This window comes from Ursus maritimus, unplaced genomic scaffold (assembly GCF_017311325.1).
Source record: "Ursus maritimus isolate PB19 unplaced genomic scaffold, ASM1731132v1 scaffold_26, whole genome shotgun sequence".
Taxonomy (NCBI): Eukaryota; Metazoa; Chordata; class Mammalia; order Carnivora; family Ursidae; genus Ursus; species Ursus maritimus.
The window spans coordinates 19,446,727-19,456,592 of record NW_024425119.1 but is presented as its reverse complement, the minus strand read 5'-3'; positions in this window follow the sequence as shown (position 1 = coordinate 19,456,592).

Here is a 9,866-nt window from a genome sequence, read left to right as displayed (position 1 = left end):
GCTGCCGGCTACTTCCTGTGCAGTGTCTGAGCCTGAGAATCTGAGCTACGGGTGCCCAGCAGCTCATACTTAGTCTCCTCGCGTATACGCTTCTGACATCAATTCAGAAGTGCAAAGATGGTCTCTTTGATTCCATGGTTTTGTTTTACTAACACTACACCTGAATGTGTTTTTTCCATTTAGATTTGTTAAAGAGAAGACACAAAACAAAGTAAAGAGGATAGGTCGCCAAAAGAAGCTCGGCAAATTGCCTAAACACAGACCAGAGTTCTCACAGGACAGAGCGTTCTCAGAATAATGAACCACTCTGAAGTTTTCACTATTCATTCTTGACATAGCCTTAGCTTTTAAACTCATACCGTAGACAATATCACCCTTACCTACCTTTCGCCTAGCTATCCGAGATTTTATATTTTGGAAGCATATTCTTCTTGGCATATTAAAGCAAAGGAAAGCAATTCTACTGAATTGTTCTCTGAGAAGTTATTTCCATTTACAATTTTGACTTCAGCTAAAATTTCCAGTAGTATAGAGAACTGCTCGTCATTTTGTCAAAATAAATGAACATTTCTCCGAAGTGTCTGGTAAATAGTATGTGTGCAGGCTGAATTAAATATTCCCAATCTTAATTTTACTGCTAATACCTTTCTTTGTGGTATTCATTTGTTTTGAGAAATGGCTAAAGTTTTTTAAAAATCTTTTTTTTTACTATATTCCCATTATTACAGTATTCACTATTTTCATTATTTTGCTATTTACTATTGCCTTTAGTGTCTAATATTTTCCCTTAGTGTTTTACTCTAATATTAAGAAGGTACAATTTCTCTAAATGGCTCACTCTAAAACTGGCAATTACAACCCCCCCTTTAATTCTTTAAACTCTGGAAATAACCATTCTATATAAATAGGAAAACCTACCACATAATTACAGATATTTACTGATATCCTAGTAATTATTGTGTTTTAACAAATTAAATAGTAAGGAGTTCAATAGTGATTCTAATTCCTATTACCAGCTTAGGCAACCAAACAAAACATTTCTACAACGAGGAAATAGTACTTTAAGCCCATTGAAATCCAGTCTTGTTTACTTCTGTAGCTTCTTATTTTCAGATGATTTCACTCACACTGTCTTCTATCTAGATTGAACCACACTGGCAGCATCCAGGATATGGCATGTTCTTTCTTTTCTGAGCATTTGCACATAACTTTTTCTATAATGCTCTTCCTCCACCTGATTTTCTGGAGCTAAATCCTCACTGACCTTTGGTTTCAACCAGCCATCACCTTCCCTAAGAAGCTTTATCAAATGTCCTTAAGACTGAGCTAGGTCTCCTCTCTATGTTCCAATAGCACCTTGTCATCCCCTGAATTTAGACTTACATCACCTTATTTTAAAACTACCTACTATCCCACCTGACTCTCACCCCCCACCACCATAAACTCCTTAATCTCAGGGATTATTACTTGTCTCTCTTTATATCCCCAATCTTCAATTAGTAGAGAGTGCTCAGTGTAGATGTCCTGAATGAATTAGTATAGGTGGAGCACGAGACTGCCCGGATGTCCTCTAAAGACCTTTAGATTCATTTTCCAGGGTCAAGATTCTCCTGTATATTATGAAAGCTAGTTCCCCTTGAGGGAGGGCAAGGAGAAGAAAAGCCTGGAATTCAGAGGAAATGGAGAAAGGCCACTGGAATGGAATTATTGTTTACTTATCTGGTACTTAACTATTTTCCATTTTTAGTGTATAAGGCAATATTTTAACATCAGCTGCACTGAAGATAAGAGAAACTCAAATTGTTTTCTGATAAATAAGTAAAATATTTCTCTCAGCTAGTTATTATACTAAGGGAAGGGAAAGGAACAACACTTTGTATTATTACTTTTTGTTTATTGAAATCGTAGTTCCCATAAAATAAATGGAAGCATAAAGAAGGTAAAGCATATTTCCTTCCAAATGAGAAAAATGCTGAATTATGGTATCAAATGGATGTGGCTTATTTTAGTTGATACAAAATACTGGCATTAGAATAGTTGTATCAAAGAATTTTATCTGTTTTAAAAAGAAAAAAATTATGTTGTTTCAAATAATACTGCAAATACTACATTATCTTCTCTATTAATTTGTTTTTCAGTTCACATTAACCCAACACAGATTTATATGAAAGTTTAGGCAAAATTCTCCTTTTTAGCCTTGAAAATACTTCCAGGTTTACATGAGACTTTGGAATTCTAGCCATCAAAATGATCTTCAACCAAAATACATTTGCTAGCAACAATTATTCACATTCAACATGCAAGGAAATTCACATGTCATTAGATTTGTGAGACACAAATTTAACCTAGTTCTGGTTTGGTTCAGTTGAGGCCATTTATTGTATGGATCACATTTTGAAGAACAGATGTTTAAAAAAAACTTTTGCATAACACCAAAAAAAGTTATTACTGTGGCTATGAAATTGCATTCATAAAGGGAAAAGTTTTCTTCAGGAGGATGAAACATGTTTAAAGAGACACAACAGCTGGCTGTGCAATGATTCACTTTTTGACATGTTGAAGTAATCTAATGTATTACCAGTGGTAGAATATTTACAGCATCTGGTGTTTGTAGAAAATTGGACACCATTTATTTCCCCCTTTCTTTAGCCCCAGACATCTGCCCCAGCAACCTACACTATCTTTTTTTGTATTTATCAATGCTCCATTTGAAAATGAATATTAATGTCAATTATCAGATAGCCATGACTTATGGATTCATAATGTAATGACCTTCCCCATATTTAAAAGTAATTTAGAAATGTGTCATAACATTATACAAACCTAATAATATTGCAAAACTTGGATAACTCTTTTAACAATATTCTTATTTTCCTCTTAAATCTCTAGGCCCTTTTGCTCCGTCCTATGATGATCCATTTTCTTTTGCCTGCCCCTAAAAGCGCTTGTTTCTCAAAGTTCTATTCTCTGTGAAGTTCTCTTTCCCCTCTATACTGCTTTTATAACACATCTGCTCCTTTAGGTTACTGAATATACATTCTTCCCCTCGTCCTTACTAACAGAATCCTAATTTTGTTTAAACCAAAAATGTGCTACCTAGAAATATGTGTCTTTCCATTCTCTTTTCACTGCTGAGGTGGCCATGGGACACAGTTCTGGCTACTGAGTAAGCAGAAATCAGCCAGGCATTTAGGAAACCTTTGTTCTTCTGATACAGGTGCCGCTAGTTCCTCCTTTTCTCTTTCGCCTTCTTCCTGTCCGGAATATGGATGTGAGATTAGGGGTAGAGCAACCACCTTGCAACCATGAGATCAGAAGTATGAAGATGAAGATATATTTACTAATGATGTGCAGGGGAGAGATGGAAAGACCCTTCTCTAAGACTTAATTGAGCCCCTTTTAAAACTCTGGATTGCCTACCTCCAAGCCTCTCGTTGCCTGAGACAAATAAATCTCTGGATGTTTAAGCCACTATTAGTTTTCTGTGCTTATTGCTGAACATAATCTGAACCTAGCCCCCTTTTATTTTATTTTATTTATTTCCTAAGGACAGAAACATTTGATTCACTCCTGTTATATCATATCTTCAAGCTATATTTATTCCTATTACTCATCTCTGATTACCCTTCAATGTGGTATTTGAAAGTGTACAAAACCGAAGGTAATATTTTATATCATTTGCAAAATCAGACAAATTGCTTTTAGTTCAAAGTAGTTCAGTGATTTATTGTGGCATTTGTCACTGTGATTTATCTGCAACATTGTGCTGTAAGTATGACATGATTTATAATTTGGAGACCCTGCTGATGGTTTGATTTCCTTATGCCATTCCTGACCACAATTTATGTCAATTCATGTTGATCATTCCTGCAAATCCAGTCCAAATTAATCTTTTTGTAAATTTACTTTGTGAGAAGGCATGTCATATTTTATTAGACACAGATTTCAATTTCCTACCCTTCCTACATTGAGGTTGCTTAGCAGTGAGCAAGAAGTAGGCCACTGTGCAGACTAACTTATAATGAATAATGTACATATCTATATGGATGTTCACTTCTACATTTATATCTGCATATCTATATATTTTAAGGTTTATTTATTTATTCTAGAGAGAGAGAATGAGTGGGGGTGAGGGACAGAGGGAGAGAATGTTTAAGCAGCTTCCCCACTGACCGTGGAGTGGGACAGGAGGCTCAATCGCATGAGATCATGACCTGAGCCAAAACCAAGAGTCGGATGCTTAACCAACTGAGCCACCCAGGCACCTATGCATATCTATAATTATGTCTAGATATGACTGAGATATCAAGTAGTTACTTAAATACAACTGTTTCCAAGGAAATGGCTTTGTTTCCCTCCCAATCATCATGGATTCTGTTTAATTTCATGTAGTAAATCTCTAAGTCTAAATATATTCCTTCAGTTTCATAAAAGTTTGAATTAATCAAAATTAGGCAAACATGCTCAATAAAGTCAATAATTTTTAATTTTGTAATAAAGAACATAAAATGAATTAACAGGTGAACATTTGGGTTATGCAAATGCAAATGAATGTAATCATTCTAATGTTATTTAAAAGATTAAAAATCATTACATTTTCACTGACTTATTCATTCAACAAATATTTACTAAGCATCTGCTATGAGCCGGACATTGTTCTAGGCACTTGGAATATATCTGTGATTAACACAAACAAAAATTTCTGCCCTACCAGGGGAAGACAAACAAAATTAATAAAATATACAGGGTTGTATGTTTAAAAGTGCTAAATGTATGGAAAACAATTAGAACAAGAAAAGTAGGATAAGTAATATGTGTGGAGGTGTGCTGTTTACAATTTTCATCAAAGTCACTGGGGTGGTCTCATTGAAAAGATGATGTTTGAGCTAAGACATGAAGGCGGTGAAAGAGCCGTGCAGATGTCTGGGAGAAGAGCATTACAAGTGATGGGGCAAGGACAACGTGGTGGGCAATTAGTGTAAAGGTCCCTAAATGGGAACATATCTGGCATGAACAAGGCATTGCCAGGAGGCCGATCTGGATAGAACAGAGCTCTGATGGGGAAAGANTAAGATATGAGGTGAGAAACTATCAAGGAAGAGGTAGATAGACTAAGCAGAGCTTTGTAGACCATGTGAGAACTTTGACACCTATTTAATGAAATGAGGAATCATTGCAGGGTTTTGAACATGAATGACAAGCTCTGAAGGCAAGGTCAAAAGCAAAGAGAAAAAACACAGCAGGTAAGAGAAGATGGTGGCTTGTATCAGTAAGAAGCATTTGGATTCTGAATATATTTTGAAGAAAGAATCAACAGGAGCTGGGGAGGTTGACCACATACTTTTTATCGTGTATACTAGACATTTCTAAAACTGAAAAGGGATGCCATTAAGTAGTCCATCAAGACAAGAGACATAAACCAGAACTGTCCTGAATAAAACTGGACATAAAATCATTAGTCATTAGTGACCTTGAAAGATCATCCCCTCCCCACCATTTGCAGAACAATTTCTTCTCTTCTTTCCTCTCCAGTCAAACTTTGCCCCATAATCCACAAAATTTAATCCATTTTGCAATTATTTATCCTGGGTCAGAAAAAAATGTCCTCTGGGCAAAATCAGTATTGAATTCTGGGAGAGAAATGCAGGAAGATAAAGAGAAGCAAATATTGCTCCAGAGTTTTTTTACTTAAGTAGCCAGAAGGATGATGGGATGATATGCCATCCATATCATGGGGATGGGGATAGGGAAACCTGAAGGTGGAATAGGGTCTTTTTTTTTTTTAAGTGAGAGATGGCAGAAGGGGAAATTTTATTCTGTTTTGTGCATGTTAAGTTTGATATGTCTATTATTTCTGAAGTTTACTAGTAATATCCGGGCTGTTTGGGAACGATCAGCCTATAGGGAATATTTATAAGCCATTAAACTTGATAAGATCACTGAGGAAGTAAATATAGATTAGAGAAGATGACCAAGGACTGAGCCATGAGGTATTCCAGTGTTAGAAGATCATGCAGAAGAAGGGGGTCCATCAGGGCAGACAGAAACAAATCACCTGTAAGTTAGGAGGAAAACCAAGAAATGTGGTGTCCTGGAAGCCAAGTGAAGAGAGTTTACAGGAGAAAGGGACCCTAAACTTATCAAATGCTCCTGATAAGTCAAATAAGACTGAAAGATGTCCATTAGATTTAGTGATGAAAGGTCATTGGTAGGTTAACCATGTTATCATTCAAACTTGACTTTTCAAAAACCAAAAAGGAGGGTGGATATTAATTATGATGCAAAGACAATAGGCATAAGTCAGAACTGATCAGGGCAAGACTGGTCATAAGTTCACCCTAATCATTTGTGACCCCTTTACAGAAATACTACTTCTTTTCTCCTTTTCTCTTAAATCTGCTCCAGTCAAGCTTTTGCATCCACATTCTATAGAAATTGGTCAGTTTTGCAATTATTTATCTGAAATCAGAAACAAATGTCTTCTGGACAAAAGCAGCACTGAATGGTTGAATGCTAGAATTACATCACATTTTATCTTCCGCTAGATTTTGGTCAGCATACATATATATATAAATTTACTTCAGTGTGCAGGTTGATCTGATTTATCTAGGTCAAAGGTCAGCAAACTTTCCTTGTAAAGGGCCAGATAATAAATATTTTGGCTTTGCAGAACATATGGTCTCTCTCATAACTACTCAAATCTGTCACTGAAGCATGAAAGTAGTCATAGACAATATGTAAACAAATTAGCATGACTATTTTCCCATACAACTTTATTTATGGACACTGAAATTTGAATTTCATGTAATAGTTTCATACTTTTAAAAAATTATGCATTTCATATTGAGATACTGGAAGATACACAAGCAGTTGTAAGAAATACTACAGAAAGATCCATGTACCCTTTACGCAGTTTCCCCCAAAGGTAGTACTTTGAAAAGCTACAGTACAGTATCACAACCATTTAGAACATTTCTATCACCACAAGAATCACTCATGCTTCCTTTTTACAGCTACATTCCCCTTCTCTACCACCTTCATCTACTGCTTAATTCCTGGTAATCATTAATCTGTTCTCCACTTATATAATTTCATTATTTAAAGTATGTTATATAAATGGAATAAGACAATAAGTAACCTTTTAGGGTTGACTTTTTTCACCCAGCATAATTCTCTGGAGAGTCATCCAGCTTGTTGCATGTATCAATAGTTAAATGCTCTGTTTTTAGTGGAAATTCCCTTACCTCTGTAAATCTTTATAAATAACCATTTTATATCCTGTGCCTGAAATTTCCAGTATCTGCTGTTCTTAGTGGTCTGATTCTGTTATTTCTTCTGACTCTCACTCAAAGAGATCTGCCTTCCCATTTTTTTGTGTAGCTATTTTCTTAATCATGTAACTAAATTGAGATACATTTTTCTCCAGGTAGGATTTCCTTCTCCTTCAGCTGGTACCTAGGGGCACCACTGACTTGGAACCTTCGTCTAGAATTTTAGCTCAAGGAAGGAGACATCCCAATACTAGTACTGCTGTTGTCTTCATCCTTAGGGCAACCTAGGTGCAGGGTGGGAGTGGGAGTGGGGTTATAAAGTTTTGCCATTCTTATAGACCTCCTTTACTTCTGTGGAGACCCATGCCATGTTGGAAAAAAGTATGTTTTTCTTTCCAGAACCTGGAGGTGTTCTGGAGAAGATATCGTGTATTGAGAAAGTCTCTCAGCACTCTTATCTGACATAAAGCTAGAAGCAAAGCTCAACATTCTATTTCTATAAGTTTGTTGATTATCCTTAAATTTCAATACATATGTGCATTGTACTTTTCTAAAATGTGTATGCTTCCATTATCCTCCCCAAAAATTGAGGAAATTTAGCATAATTTAACTTATCTTTGATATGCACTAATTCCCATCTTTATACATAGTTTAGGTCATTGAGTAAGTATACCAGTTCATATAGTTTTTCTTTTTATATTTCATTTATATATTTTAATGAATTATTTTAATAAATTTTTTAATGAATTGGTTTAAAAGTGTCAAAATTTTGCAGGAATAAAAGTCAATAATTTTACAAAACTTGCAACAAAAATAATAGTATTTGTCACTTTTCCCCATTTCCAAACAATCCTTCATCAAAGAAAACTATGTTTAATATTTTTTATTTTATTTTTTTTCTGGCATCACTTTTTTTTTAAATCTAACTAACTGGCTTTATGCTTTTTATCTATTTCTCCCTATGGAAGATGTAACTCTCAAATAATCCATTATACATATGGCTACACATACAATACTCCTTTTGATAGGATCCTAGTATAGTCAGTTATGATTTTGATTAAACATGTATTCAATGTTTATATAGTTATAACTATATAAATATTATTCAAAGCTGCTATTACACTATGATTACACTTCTTGTCTTATGCAACCTTTTCATTTTTCCTGGAGTTCATAGTTGCCTTGTTTTTTCATTTCCTTAGTTTTCCTTGTTCCTATCTCTACTTTCTTCCCAAACTGTCCAAAAACTGAAGATATGACAGGAATATAGAAAATTAACATATTAAGTACCTACTATGTGCTACTTACTGCCTTCATGAAGTTAACATTCTAGATCAGTAAGTTCAAACACTTGATATTCTAAATCACTAAGTTCAAACACAATATTCCAGCTCAATAGTTTCAAACACATCAGTAATGTATTGGTTTTTGTTTTTCCTTAGAATTTTCCCTCCTTAAGCTGTTCATTTCCTCTGATCCAGCTGAACTGAATTAATAAGAAACTTAGTAAAAGGGAGACAAGCTGAAATAATGAATTAAGATGGTAGAAGCTGGTCCAAGTATATTAGGTAGAAGTATATTAGGTAGAAGCAGGTCCAAGTAATTAAAAGAAATGCAATTAGACTGAACTCACCAGTTAAAAGATACAGATTGATCAATAGGACAAATAATCTAAACGTATAGTCTTCACAAAAGAAACACCAAATATAAAGACATGCAAAGATCAGAGGTAAAAATATTAAAAAATTATATCAGGCAAATGTTAGCCAAGATAAAGTAGGTATAGTTATTTATATCAGATAAAATAGACTTCAAGATAAAAAATAACTATTAAGAATAGAATTGGGTACCTGGGTGGCTCAGTTGGTTAAGTCTCTGACTCTTGATTTCCACTCAGGTCATGATCTCAGGGCTATGTGATCGAGTCCTGTGTTGGGCTCCACACTGGGCATGGAGCCTGCTTAAGATTCTCTCTCTCCCTCTTCCTCTGTCCCTCCCCCCTAAAAAAAAAAAGAATACAATAAATCATCACATAATGATAAAGATTTCAATATGTTTGGAAAATGTAGAAATTTTAAACCTTAAAATACATGAATCATAATTGATAGACATTAAAGACATTGATATATCCACTATTGTATGGTCAAATGATAAAACTAAAACAATTTAGCAACAAAGGATGCCCTTTATTCAAGGAAAAGCAATTCATGGGTTGGGGGATTATAGTGCCTCACAAGCAGTGGAACACTGTCCCAAGGGATTTGAGGTAAGAGGGAGTTTTGTAGAACTTTAGAAGAGGCCACTTGGAAACAGGGCATTATTGGCTGGAAGTTTAGGGTAGCAGGTCCTAATTTCTAGGGTAAGGTAACCTACTAAAGCTAAGTTGGAGAACTGTAATTGGTGTATGTTATGATCCTTTGAGAGGTGTTTCCTGTGAGTGCAGGCTGATTTAGATTTACATTGGTGACATGGGCCAGGTCACTGAGGTGACCTCCATTTTGTGGGTCCTGACATACAAATTAACTTTAACAGTACTGAATGTCATACACTCTTCTGATTATTGATAAGTCAAACATATAGGAGGTTAGAAAGATT